General features: G+C 40.9%; 1 protein-coding gene and 1 non-coding gene across 2 annotated transcripts in view; both read left to right on the forward strand.

The window, feature by feature from the left end:
* RYR2 (ryanodine receptor 2) overlaps window positions 1-14,874 on the forward strand; it is a 468,566-nt gene that overhangs the window by 139,330 nt on the left and 314,362 nt on the right. The window lies entirely within an intron of this gene.
* LOC120246721 lies at window positions 4,988-5,089 on the forward strand. Its single transcript, XR_005532116.1, has one exon. It is a non-coding gene; the product is annotated as a U6 spliceosomal RNA (small nuclear RNA).

Consider the following 14,874-nt stretch of genomic DNA (forward strand, 5'->3'; position numbering starts at 1 on the left):
AAGCAAATTTTCTCTACTGTGGTTACATGTATACTTTTAATGAATTGCTTTTTTTCTTCGAGGGGTATAATGTTGCTTAGTTTTTAGAGACAGTTAACATTGATGATATGCATATCCTTAGATCATATATACACACATGCATAACATAAATTTATTTCATTCATACATAACTGTTTCCTGAGTCCTTATGTATGCGTCATCTTACTCTGAGACCGCGGAACATGATCTCCTCAGCTGGTCCATTTCCAGCTGCACTGCTAGACTCTGTGTCTTTGTGTGAATAGCAGAGCAGAGCGAGGGGGTGCCCTGGGAACTTTAGGTTTCCATTAGAAAAGGTCATTGGACAGGGGTGGCTGGGTGGCTCAGTCGGTTGAGGGTCCGACTCTTGATTTTTGCTCAGGTCATGATCCCAGGGTCATGGGATCAAGCCCTGTGTTGGGTTCCGTGTTGAGAGTAGAGGCTGCTTAGGATTCTCTCTCTCCCTCTGCCCCTGCCCTGCGGCCTCCTCCCACCCAGAGATCATGTGTGAGCATGCTCTCTCTTCTGTCTCTCTCCCTCCAAAAAAAGGAAAAAAAAATAGAGAAAGATCGGCGGACAAAAATCAGATTGGTGCAGACTTAAATAGAAGTCTGACGAAGACCTGAAAAGGGTCAGTCAAAGGTTGTGTTAATGAAGTACCTTACCGTTGTTTGGTACCCCCAGACACAGACCTTGAGAAAAGGATTGAAGGTTTATTTGGGAAACGAGTCACACTGAGACGCGGTAGAGAAGGGGTCAGAGAGAGTGTGTTAACAAGTGTTACAACCATGGGTAACTGGGGCTTTTTGCTTGGGGAATTCTGGGAAACTGAGTAGGACATGAGTCTTACATTTCACCCACCTGAGGGGCCGAGACAGGGTGATTACAACCAACTTTTCTCTGTCATTGAGCAGTGTGGCCCCCAGAGGCCATTGATTCTGTGGCTTTTCCAGCGGCCGCTATGGTCAGAGCAAATCTTTAAGCAAAGAAATGCAGAACTTGGCTGCTGGAATTTCACTGAATGCCGAGGATGAGGGTTTGATCAGGGCTCTGGCATTATCTGCCACCCAGCCAACCACTATTCAATCTCATTCAATGGTAGCGAGGCTCAGAAAGAGCTGTGCACAGAACCTTTTTTCTTATCCACATCGTGCATCATCTAAAGTTGACTAGTATCACTAGTCATAAACTTTAGTGTAGCGTCTATAAGAACAGCCACTATGAATGTTTTGAGGGAAAAATAGATAAATTAGACCAGGCTTCATATAGAACTATGTCTTGGGGCCAAATTTAATTGAAAAGACAAAAGATTTGTACAAGCAAGTCCAGTTGACTGAGTTGATGTATTTCTGAAGGCTGGGTTTTCTTTAGAATGTTCTTAGCACTTGGAAAGCAATTTGGGAATTTCACGAATAGCTGACTGAAATGCTGGTCAGGAGGCTGCATAATTTCTCTGAGTCTTAGTTTTGTACAGTTTATTCCACAGATAGTTTTGCAGTGATGAAAGTGGCCTTCTTTGAGGTTCTTGCCAGTTGTTCCCCACTCTGAATAAGTGCCGTGAAGGAAGGTCCGTCTGGGTTTAAGCAGAGGAAGGAATCTTTCCGGGGTCTTGAATTTCCTAAGCTTCATGCTCACGTGCCGCATAGCATGTGGTACCTAGAATATGATATGATATTTTATTTTTTAAATAGAATATTTAAAAAATATTAATAGATATCAATAATAGATATTAATAGATAGAATAAAATATGATAGTTTATTTTTTAAGCTTATTTGTTTATTTTGAGAGACAGTGAGTTCAAGCAAGCCAGCGCAAGTGGGGGAGGGGCAGAGAGAGAAGGAGAGAGAGATTCCCAAGCAGGCTCCATGCTGTCAGTGCAGAGCCTGACATGGGGCTCAATCTCAGGTACTATGAGATCACGACTTGAGCCAAAATCAAGAGTCAGACATTTAATGGACTGAGCCATCCAGGCATCCAGAAGTATAATAGCTTAAATCTTCCAAAGATGCCACAACTATTTCTTGCAGAGCTTAAGCTCATCATTTTTCAAATGGAAAAATGTATACCCTGTGACTCATCTGCCCCAGAATCTTGTGTGCCAGGATCCTCCCCCTTAATACATACTTAGGTGTGAACAATCCAATTAGAAAAGGCAAGAGGTCACAGAATATTGTATTCCCCTGTTGGAGATGTAGAAATCATAGCTAACCTTTTAGAATGATATCAGTTCAAGCAACACTTAATGATATCAGGAAAGGACAGTTTTCTAGTAGGTGGCTTTGAAGAAGGCAACTTTAGCCATTGACTGATTCAGATATTCCCATTGTCCAGAAAGCCAGCCATGGTTATAGCCAGGAGACTGTGCACCTGACCCTTAAGAGAAACATTAAATCAGAATCACCATGATATTGCAGACTCTGTAAAGACAACCTTTGGTGATAGATGTTGGGGTCAGTACCCGTTTCACCCCACCACCCCCTCATAACCTAATCCATCTCGACCTGCAGCTTCATCTAGAGCATATTATAATGCCTGATGTTTTCAGTAGCGATCTGGGTCGTTACAATATGTAAATTGTGTTTGATGCTGATCGATCACTTAGACAGGTAAACACTGTGTACATTTTCAAAGATATTCACTCAGTGTTTGAAATAATGTGTTTACAGTTAAATAGTTAGCTAAGTCCCTTGTCAAAAATGATTCCTTTTTGAAGGAGACTAGAAAAGTCTACATACAGCCTTTCTCCTTCCTTTCTCAGTGAAGCATTAAGTGATAGCTAGAAAGAAAAACAGAACAGAGAATAGAGACTCTAGATTTGGAGGGCTTTTTTTTTTTTTTAAATCTGTTTTACCAGCAGTGTGAAAAGTGGGGAAAAAAATGTCCCTTAAAGTCCAAATGAAACATAACATTCCTTTCTGAATGAAACAAGTGATGAAAGTTGCTGCATTACCCGGAATCTCTGTCCATTTCAGAATGCTTTTCTAAAACCCCTAGTGTCGGATAGATGGCAAATTGTGTTTTTATAAAATGGTTCTTTTGAGATTAAAAAAAAAAAAACTTCAACTGTCTCACATTTGGAAAGAACACTGTAGTGCTTTATGGCATAGAGTTGATTGATTTTATTATCTTTTCCGACCATTGCTTATTTCCAACCATATGACTCCTTTCTGGCACCTGACATTAAAGTTTGAAGGAGACTGGAAGGAATTGGACTCGGAATTTCACAGATAGCTGGGGACTGGTGGCCTTGTTCCCTGGTGGTGGCTCTCCGGATTGTGCAGTGGATTTGCAGTCCTTCCATGCGTTTTGATACTAAATAGGAAGTTCAGGTTCACGATAGGTTTTTAATTCTTAGGTCTGTTTGTTTTGATTACTTTACATTCTTTGGTCTGTTTGACAGTTCTGCCTCCATGGTCCATGAACTTGTGTTGTCCTCAGAGCCTCAGCTTCTTAGATAGATCCCATGGTGGGGAGTGCCAAGGCCAGGCTCAGTCCTTGTCACCTCGTGTGTTTAAGGAGTGGGGAGAAGGGGAGCCTTAGTCTGAGAGTCACAGGTGCCAGAGAGCTGCTCACTCCATTTCTGCCAACATCACGGGATGCTAGCCAGGGCTTTCCACCTCAGAGAGGAGTATAACTTTTTTTAGTATATGTGCTGCCAAAGTGAGCATGAGAGGACTGTGACTTAACAGAGATAATCTCCCAGGCTCTAACTAACCAGCCTTCTAAGGATTTGTGTGAGGAAGGTAGGAAAGATTGAAAGCCCAAAGTCAAAGTTAGTTGGCACCTATTTTGGATATGTCCCTACCCTTGGGGGGGTGGTCTGTTGCTCTCCTGACATTCCATACTGATCCCAGTGGCCAGCAAAGAGCAAGCAGTTGTCCTAAGGCTGTGGGGAGAAGGGTTTACAAGTGAAGCTTGCCCCCATCTGTCCCGTGGACATGCTCTCTATCCAGGCTGCATCTTCCCACCTCCAACCTCCCACCAACTCAGGAGAGCTTTTGTTCCCTGGGGGTGTTTTATGGACAGTTCCTGGAATCCACATTCCCATCCTGCTTCCTTAGGTCCCTGGGGGTTGGCATGCACATAGGAGCATTGGCCGATTTTATTTCTTCCACACACAGCCAGTTAGATGGCATCCTCTGCCTGGTTGACTGGAGGAAGAGAAGAGGAGTCTTGTCTCTGAGAAACTGTTATCTTGGATGTACTCACTCAAGGAAAATGTCTTATTAAAAACAAAATCACAGCCAGCAATTTCTCCCTTTGACCTTGATTGTTCCTTGTTCTCTGTGGGTACTAAACTTATGTTTTACTGTCAGGGACAAAACTGAAGCTTCAGCTCCTATGCACTGCTACCAAAGACTGGTGCTTAACACCAGTGTCTGATCTGATTGGGTTTCACTCCTACCATGCTGGATATTAAATACTTTTAGCATTGTCTTTGCTGAAATAATTGTGCTGTGTCACTGACTTTAAGTCATGCTTGAAGTTAAGTGTCTGTGACCTCCCTTGGGTACATTATCATGGCTTAAGGACTTCATCTGGAACTGAGTTCATTAAAGTTTCTTTGCAGTATGTATAACTTAGCTTCATTTTCTCAAGCCAATGCGCCTCTTGATTGAATCAAGCCCTTTTGATGCCTAGGCTTTTAAAGTGGGTTTTATTTACTTGGGCACGGTAGTCAAAAGAAAGAAGTTGGTCACTACCTGAGTGTTTTATCTTTAGTGCCAAGGCAGGATGCAACACAGGTGTCCTCTCCTAGGGTTGATGTGATACATGAAATAAAATCTTGATGGACACTAGCTCGGTCACCTGCGTGCCTGCCGGAGGCAGCTGCACTGGAGAAAGGGAAGTAGCATTAGGTCTCCATATAGTTGATGCAGTGGTAAATTATGTCTCAGCTGAGGACAGCTGGGTCCGTCTCATGTCTCTCGTCTCTTAAATGGGTTTCATCATCAAAAACAGTGTTGAGTGCTCACTTTGTCAGCACATATACTAAAATGGAAAGATACAGAGATTAGCATGACCCTGCACAAGGATGACATGCAAATTCATGACACATTCCATATTTTTATGGGTTAAATGGGTGATGGGCATTAAGGAGGGCACTTTTGGGGTTGAGCGCTGGGGTATCATTTGTTAGAGATGAATTATTGGATTCTACTCCTGAAGCCATGACACCACTGTATGTTAACTAACTTGATTTTAAATTTAGGGGCACCTGGGTGGCTCAGTCGATTGAGCATCCAACTTTGGCTCAGGTTCATGAATTTGAGCCACGTGTTGGGCTCTATGCTGACAGCTCGGAGCCTGGAGCCTGCTTTAATTCTGTGTCTCCTTCTCTCTCTTTGCCTCTCCCTGGCTGTGCTCTGTCTCTCTGTCTCAAAAAATAAATAAACATTAAGTTAAAAAAAAAAAACCCAAAAAAAAGACTAGACCATCAAGACTACCTCATCAGGAATGGCAGCTCATTTTTTAATCATCTCTTGTTTTTCACTTACTCTTATACTGTGTTAGGGAGAAGCAGAGCTCTTTAAAGACTGATTACAAGGATGGATTCTGGATTGGATTCCAAAGTTCCAAGTCCAGCTTCGTCCTTATAGCTGCATGACCTAAACCCTTTTGTGCCTTGTAGTTTTGCCTGTAAAATGGGCATTGCCCCAGGGCACTGTTAGTCAACACTATCGATGTGTTCATTGCATTAAATGAATATAAATGTCACAATAAGAATTAACACCTTTTTATGGTAATTAGCAGTTGCTAATAACTACAAGATTATTTGTATTCTCTTAAGAGAGCATTTGTGGGGCGCCTGGGTGGCTTAGTCGGTTAAGCATCCGACTTTCACTTGGGTCATGATCTCGCGGTTCGTGGGTTCGAGCCCCGCGTCGTGCTCTGTGCTGACTGCCAGCTCAGAGCCTGGAGCCTGTTTCAGAGTCTGTGACTCTCTCTCTCTCTGACCCTCCCCTGCTCACGCTGTCTCTCTCTCTCCTAGAAATAAATAAAACATTAAAAAAAAAAAGCATTTGCAGTGTAGAAATAAACTAGACAGGTATTTTATTTTTGGCAATAAAACTAGTGATAACTGTTGAAAAGTCCAGATGAAAAGTGCGCCTCCAGCACACCCCACAGGGTGCTGGGGGTGGGAGGACAGCTAGAAATTTGATGCCAAGTGTGTGCATGAATGTGGAAGTGCAGAACTGTATTCTGTACAAAAGTCTGTGCAAAGACCTTCAGCCAAGAGCTTCTTATCAAAAAAACTTGTGCAAATGGAATGAAATACACAAGGAGTAAAATGATAAAAGATGTGCTAGATCATATGCTGGAATCTTTGGATCAAAAACAGATCTAAAACTAGAGAGACTGACTGCTGTGTGACCTGAGGCAAGTGTCTGCTGAGGCGTGTCAGGGCCCATGTGAGCCCAAGTGTCCGCTTCTCCTACAATGACTCCAGAAGGTGTTCTGGTCCGGAGGTCGCTTGTATCTGTACATCCAGCCTGACTGAGACCAGAAGGATATTAAAGGTGAGGAGCAAAGGAGAGTCTGAGGAAGATCTAATAAAACAAACCTCCCCGATAAAACTATATAATGCAGATTATAGGAGGAAGGTCTTTTTTTCCCCCTATGTTGAGACAGCTCAGACTCAATATGAAGAATTTCAGGTGGAAAAGCATAATATTAGCAAGCACTTATATGAGCTTTGATGTCTACTAGACAGCGTTCTGAGCCCATTAAGTATGTTAACTCATGGGGCACCTGGGTGGCTTGGTCCATTGCGTCCAACTCTTGGTTTCAGTTCAGATCATGGGTTTCAAGGTTGTGGGATCAAGCCCCATGTTGGGCTCTATGCTGAGCATGGGGCCTGCTTGAGATTCTCTCTCTCTCTCTCTCTCTCTCTCTCTCTCTCCTCTTTCCCTCTTTTCCTCCCTCACTCCCTCCCTCTCCCTCTATGCCTCTCCCCTGCTTGAATTCTGTCTTTCTTAAAAAAAAGAATAATAAATATGTTAAGTCTCTTAATCCTCACAATAACTCTACAAGGTGGATAACCTTAGTATCCCCATATCACAGGTGGGGAAATGAGGCACAGTGTAGGTATTTTTTCAAGTTCATATAGTGTGGAAGCAGCCAAGGCAGAACTCAAACCTTGCCTTCTGGCTCTGAACTTAATGCTCCCTCTGTCCCTTCATGGTCATATGCTGCTCAGGTGCAGGGAAGCAAAGGACAGAGTGTGCCCTGTTGTGTTCTTCCAAGGTTATGAAGGAGAATATCTCCTGTGTGTAAACAGGTAAGCTCTACTCACCTAGATTCCTAGAACATCTGAGCTGGGAGTGACTTCTGGACGTATTCTAACCCAGCCAGCCCCTCTTGGCCATCACGGCACTATGTCTCCCCTCTCTCTCATTTGTTCTCTTGAACTATACTACATAATGCAGGTTTAGACATGAAAAATTTTAACTGCAACTCTTGGGACACCTGGGTTTCAGTTGCATGAATGTCTGGCTTCGGCTCAGGTCATGATCTTACAGTTCATGAGTTTGAACCCACATTGGGCTCACTGCTGTCAAGCACAAAGCTTGCTGTAGATCCTCTGTCCCCCTCTCTCTCTGCCACCACCCCCACTTGCATTCTCTCTCTCCCTCTTTGTCCCTCCCTCCTCCCCTCTCTCAAAAATAAATAAACATTGGGACGCCTTGATGGCTCAATTGGTCCTACTTCAGCTCCGGTCATGATCTCATGGTTTGTGAGTTTGAGCCCCGCGTGGGACTCTGTGCTGACAGCTCAGAGCCTGGAACCTGTTATGGATTCTGTGTCTCTCTCTATCTCTGCCCTTCACCTTCTCATGCTCTGTCTTATGTCTCTCAAAAATAAATAAACATTAAAAATAAACAAACAAGCAAACACTAAAAACTGTAATTCTTCACTACATGACAAAGTATGCTCATGTCTTCAGGGAGTATTTTCTGATCTATTCAGGACTGAAGCAAGTTGCTCAGTTTCCTAAAATTATATCCATCTTCAAATGCATCTTTAGGCAGGCTCTGCTCGGTGCACACTGTGTCATCGCAGGACTGCATACCACTCTGCAGATAATACCCTGTCAAAAATTGGTGTGTTTTGGGGCTCCTGGCTGGCTTAGTCGGTGGAGCATGTGGCTCTTTGTGAATTTAAGCCCCCCATTTGGTATAGAGATTACTTAAAAAAAATTTTAAAAGTAAATAAATAAATGAACTTTTTGAGTTTTGTTAAGCAGTGCATTATATAACTTTTCTCTTCCCCTTCTTCCACAGTTGCCAAGTACCAGAAATAGGTTCTTCTATGCACCTTTATTTATTTCTTTATTTAGTGCTTCTTGGTAATGATGCCCCTGGGTTGTTGTCGTCATCATCTTTTTCTTCTTCTTTTTAAATATTTATTCAGTTTTGAAAGAGAGAGAGAGACAGAGTGTGAGTGGGGGAGGGGCAGAATGAGAGGGAAATACAGAATCTGAAGCAGGTTCCAGGCTCAGAGTTGTCAGCACAGAGCCCACTGCAGTGCTCAAACTCCCAGACCTCGAGATCATGACCTGAGCCGAAGTTGGACGCTTAACCAACTGAGCCACCCAGGTGCCCCAAACCCTGGGTTGTCTTCATACAGTAGGAGACCTAACCCTAACCAGTTGTATAGAGATACACTTGACACACTCACCGTGTAACTTTTATCCAGTGTCGTGCTTTGGCTTATGTAATTGTGAAATTATTTCTCCAACAGATTTAGTTTGCATCCATTATCGTATATATATACAATTTTTTTTAAAAAAAGTAAAAGCAACCAAACCAAAAGAGCTTCCCTTGTGACAAAAACTCTTAGAACTTACCCTCTTACTCTCTTCCCTATGTATCACACAGCAGCGTTGGCTTATCCTCATCTTGTTGTATGTCACATCGCTAGTGTGTCCTGATCTTTATGCGATCCTTTACTGCCACTCCTTGCCTCTGGAAACCACACATCTCGTCTCTTTTTCTGCGAGGTTTTTGGGTTTGTTGTTGTTGGCATTTTTTTTTGGTTTTTGATTTTGGGGTTTTTGTTTTTTTTATTCCACAGATGAGTAAGATCAGACAGTAGTTGTTTTTCTCTATCTGACTTACATCACTCAGCATAATCTTCTTTATCCCCTCATCTGTCAGTGGACACTCAAGTTTTTTCTATGTCTTAATGACTGTAAACAACACTGTTATGAATGTGAGGGTGCTGATATCTTTTTGAGTTAGTGTTTTCATTTTCTTTGGATATATTCTTAGAAGTAGAATTACTGGATCAGATAGTGGTTCCATTTTTAATTTTTTGAGGATCCTTCATCCTGTTTTCCATAATGGCTGTACCAGTTTACAACCCCACCAACAGTGCATGAGTGTTCCATTTTCATCACATCTACCCCAGCATTTAATACGTTTTGTCTTTTTGATGATGGTCATTCTAACAGGTACAAGGTAAAATCTCATTGAGGGTTTTTTTTTTTAATTTTATTTTGTTTTTTACTTCTCCCTGATGACTAGTGATGTTGAGCATCTTCTAATGTATCTGTTGGCCATTCATACATCTTCTTTGGGAAGATTATCTCTTTGAGTCTTTTGCCCGTTTTAATGTTTTTTTTCCCCCTAATGAGTTCTTTGTATAATTTGGATATTTATCCTTTATTGGATACATGGTTTGCAGTTTTTCCCCATTTTGTAAGTTGTCTTTTTTTTACTTTATTAATGGTTTCTTTTGATGTGCAGAAGCTTTTTAGTTTGATTTCGTTGTACTTGATAGTTTTGTTGTTGTTATTGCTTATGCTTTAGGTGTCATATCTGAAAGATCATTACCAATTCCTGTGTCAAGGAATTTTTTTTCTAAGGATTTCCTGGTTTCAGGTCTTATAGTTAAGTCTTTAATTCATTTTGAGTTAATTTTTGTGAGTGCTGTAGGATAGAGGTCTAGTTTCATTCTTTTACATGTGAATATCCAATTTTTCAGCACCATTTCTTGAAGAGACTGTCTTTTTAAATTTCATAGAAAGCTCAGGCAGATGCTATGATCATTTTACATTTCTGCCCAAAATAATAGTTCTCAATAAATATTTGCTGCTTTGAGATATCTTTTTGAAGAGCTCATTAATCTGTGTTTCTCTTGCCCTGGAGGATTTATTTTAAAAATACTCAGATGTATGTATCTTTAAGAATTTTATTTAAAAGGCTTTCAAGCAATTAATTGCATCTGCCAGCATTTTTTATAGGCACTAATATTTCACAGAGAGGTACACGTTTGTTGTTTCTTGAACACTTTAATGAGCACATTGTATGGCCGAGGAAATTTTTTTTAATTAATCTATTTTTTTTATTTTGAGAGAGAGAGAGAATGAATCCCAAGCAGGCTTTATACTGTCAGCACAGAGCCTGAGGCAGGGCTCATATTCATGAACCATTAAGATCATGACCTGAGCTGAACGCTAAGGGGTATCTGGGTGGCTCACTTGGTTAAGCATCTGACTGTTAATTTTGGCTTAGGTCATGATCTCACAGTTTGTGGCTTTGAGCCCCACGTCAGTGTGGACCCTGCTTGGGATTCTCTCCCTTTCTCTCTCTTCCCTTCCCCTCCCTGTGCTCTTTCTCTTTCTTAAAATAAATAAATTAAAAAAAAAAAAAGGAGTTGGGCTAGTGAGTTTAGGGCACTGTGATGGGATGTCATTTGTATGACCTCACTGGATTCCCATGGTACTCTGTAAGGTCAGGTCCATTATAATTTCCATTTTACAAATGAAGACTTTGAAGCTAAGAGTTATAAACTCTTCAAGGTCAAAGGAAAGTAATGGAGCCAGGACTGAAATTGTGTGGTTTGTGAAGTTCAGAAGAGCAGGAATTATGTCAAATTTTGCTCCCCATTTTACTCATATCCAGGACCTCACATGGTGAAAAGCTCATTTTATGATAATTTAACAGATAAATGGGGGCAAACACTCAAGAATAACTAGCAAGATAAGAATATCTTAGAATTATTTGTAATTTCTTGTATGGAACTCAGCACTCTGTGGGTTTTGAGAGCAATTTATACAAATGGATATTTGCATTAAGTCACATTTCTAACATTATTATTTAACGGTGGTATCATGAACTGCCTTTAATTGACATTTTCTTTTCTTTTTTTAACCCTCCTTAACTCCTGTAGTTTGTCTTTTATAAAATATTGCTCTCTAGGGAGGGCACTTATTGGGATGAGCACTGGGTGTTATATGGAAACCAACTTGACAATAAACTATTTAAGAAAAGAAAATATTGCTCCCTAAATTGAAAGCAGCAAAACATCAGGAGCCTAATTAAGGCTGAATAGTACATTATAATTATGTTACTTATTTTATGTGTTATTTATTTTAGATAATATGCCCCAGAAAACTTTTGACTCCCATTCATCTTGTCTTCTAATACCATACCCTGAGTCTGTCTTTTTTTGTCTATTTATTTTGCTAATGCATTCCTGAAGTTCTGCCCTTCTGTATATGAATAACAATATGATATTCCTTTATCTTCACTAACTTCCACTTCTATTAATTTTCTAAGTTTGTCAAATTGTGTTATATTTTAATCCATGCCCCCTTTTCTCTCCCTTCTCAGCTTCCTGTTAGCTCAAGATTTAATGAGCTTATTTTCTTTTGAAGCTTCAAAACCATTATGAACACTGAAGTGTAGAACATTATGTATTTTCTCATTTTGGCTTGAAGCCCCATCTCTTATGATTGTTATTTCCAAGCCTCTACGTATTTTCAGATTTTTTTAATGTTTATTATTTTTGAGAAAGAGAGAGACAGAGCATGAGTGGAGACGGGCAGAGAGAGAGAAGGAGACACAGAATCTGAAGCAGGCACTTGGCTCTGAGCTGTCATCACAGAGCCTGATATGGGGCCTGAACTCCAGGCACCCCAAGTTTATACTCATTTTAAACCACAGATTATTTTTATTTCTTTCTCTCTCTCTCTCTCTTATTTCTTCTCTTCAATTTGTGCCATGCAGAATTCACTGCTAACATTAAGAAAGATGTGTTGTAATTATACTGCGTGTTGATTGGTTATTCATCTCCTGCTGTTTGTTTGACGTGGGCCCAACACTGGTTAGGGAGAGCAAACTAAGCTCTCCTCTGTCTCAAACTAGAAGTTTCTGCCACTTCTAGTTCCACATTCATGCCCAAACACCAGACAAGGACAACTTGGTTACAATACACGATTTATCACTCATTGGCAGTTACATTTAAATGAGTGGAACAAGGGATGCTGCCGGGGTGGCTCAGTCAGTTAGGCTTCCAGCTGTGGCTCAGGTCATGATCTCATGGTTCGTGAGTTCAAGCTCCACTTTGGGCTCTGTGCTGACAGTTTAGAGCCTGGAGCCTGCTTCTGATTCTGTCTCCCCCGCCCCTCTATCTACCCCTCCCCTGCCTGTGCACTGTCTCTCTCTGTCTCTAAAGAATAAACCTTAAAAAAAAATTAAATGAATGGAACAATACAACAGATACATGCCTTTACAGGACCCCCTCAAATGCACAGGCATTTGTTAATGAGCTTGTAAGTAACCCAGATACTTTCTCTCCTGGCCTCACCTATGGTGTGTTGCAAAAATCCCTCCCAAACTCATCTGACCTTCTGTCAACATGAAGCTAGCTGGACTTTTCTTCTGCCTTCTCTAACTGCTGCCCACTTCATGTGCATGTGTTTTTCTTTTGCATAATCTTAATACCCAGAGGAGGGGTTCCTGTCAAAGGAGTGCTTTCTGACTTTTTAAGCATTGATTAGACAGTAAGTCTACTTGGTGTATCTTTCATGGTATTTTTGGCTCAATGATCCTGTTGTCCCCAGAATGCAGATCTGTCTTGCCGTTCTGTTTCTTGCCCTAGTTGTGTCTCTGTGTCTTTCCCTTAATGTCCAACAGACTGGTCTCATTTGTCCTGGATTTACTAACTTATTTTAAAATCTAGCATCGATTTTATTTGTTCATGCTGATCAATAATCTTCCCTGATCAATAATCTTTCTGATCAGTGTTGACTCTTCAGTATTTCCATACCTTTTCCTGATTTAAAATTTTTAATGTCTGTTTCAAAAGAAGCCTGTTTTTAATGTTTCCCTAGTGATCCTTTTTCTACATTTCATTTCATTTCTCACTTATTTTATTACAACCGTAAAATAATGGCAGATGCTTACATAGCATTGTTCAGTTCCGGGCTTTTACCTAAAAGCTTTACATGTGTTACTCCTCAAAACAGCCCTCCACCTCCCTGCCCCAGGGTGAGTACCATTATTCTAATTCTTAGGATTCTGTGTCTCCCTCTCTCTCTGTCCCTCTTCTGCTTGCACTCTGTTTCTCTCTCTCTCTCAAAAAAAATTGAAAAAAAAAAAACACATTAGAACATTAAAAAAAAAAAAATGGGGACTCTTGGAGCACAGAGAGGTTAAGTAACTTGACTAAAATCTGCCAAGACTCAACTGTGGCATATTGGCTGGAGTCCATCATTGTAAATAACCACTATGTAATACAACAGGATAATAGTAGTACCTCTTACTATTATAGTTCCTCATTAATCCTAGTAAATATCCAGTGCGTTAGTCCCCCTTATCAAAGGATAGCACTCCGTGACATATCTCATTACTGCGTCTGGGAACAGTCTCCTGTAACTGCTGTAGACAACTCTGGCCTGCGTGTTTCATGTTCTGTGTTGTCATGTTATTTCCCAGCACCTTTCCCCCAAGTCTTTTTACTTAAGTCACTTTGTTTATATTTAATTATCCAAGACAGAAAATACAACTTTCCTTATTTCCACTTGCCTTCAGTGAGCCCTGGGGATATTACTAATAAGGTCTGACCAAAATTTTACAAAGAATTTTAACTCCTACATAGGGAAAAGGTAGAAAAGCAACCTGTGATTTGAATAATGTGGAATTTGTGGTTTCTCTAATCGTGACTATTGCTGACCCTACAAATGGATATTACAGTTGTGTGTGTGTTACCTGCACTGTGTCCCCAGTGTTTATGTCATTGTGGGATCATCTAATTCATACTGATTAACACCTGGATTGAAGCCTTCTCTTTGCTCTCTTCTTAGACTAAGAGGCTTCTGTCTTGAAATTGTCAGGTGAGGCCATGTGCTCTGTCAGGAAGTTGTCCAGGATCCTTACCTGTGCTTAGAGCAGGGATGTAAAAGTGAAGTCCTTTCCCAAGCTGAATAACACCCACGTGTTAAACCCACGTACACCTCGGTGTTCTGTGATTATTTTAATTTTGATTTTTAAAACACTTGTAACTGTAGTTGAGAAAACACTTTCCAGAGAAAGGATGTCGAAATGGTCTTCCAGTCTTCATTGGTCTTCCTTGTCCCACACTAGCCCACGTGCCTGAATGGCTACCAGTCTGGTTCTATACCTACTTCGCTCCAGCATGCAAGCCTCACCATGAGCTTGTGTCTATTCAGTATGGGGCAAAATCCCTAGGCTCAGTTCTTCCTGGTGTGTGACGTCAGACCAAATATAGCACTTCTCTTCCGTGATTTGTTTCCATACAGACCCTCAACAGGTTTTGTTCAACCTTGGACCACCCTGGAGCATGACCCATTATAACACTTGGATGCTTCCAGTCCCTTTAGGTTATTTCCAGACATTTTGTTGCACCCTCAGAGATGTTTCTTTCTTATGAGCCCTATAAACAAAAGTTACAGCTACAAAAGTTTTAAGGCAAATAGTTACTTATTTCATGTATATTACATTTAGGGCTTACACCATCAGTTTTGAATTTTGTGTATGACCTCCCACAGGAATAGACTAAAGCCCACGAAAATTCTTGTCATTCAATAAGTAAAATATTTCCTT

Source organism: Hyaena hyaena, unplaced genomic scaffold, assembly GCF_003009895.1.
Source record: "Hyaena hyaena isolate Hyena2069 unplaced genomic scaffold, ASM300989v1 scaffold_485, whole genome shotgun sequence".
Lineage (NCBI taxonomy): Eukaryota > Metazoa > Chordata > Mammalia > Carnivora > Hyaenidae > Hyaena > Hyaena hyaena.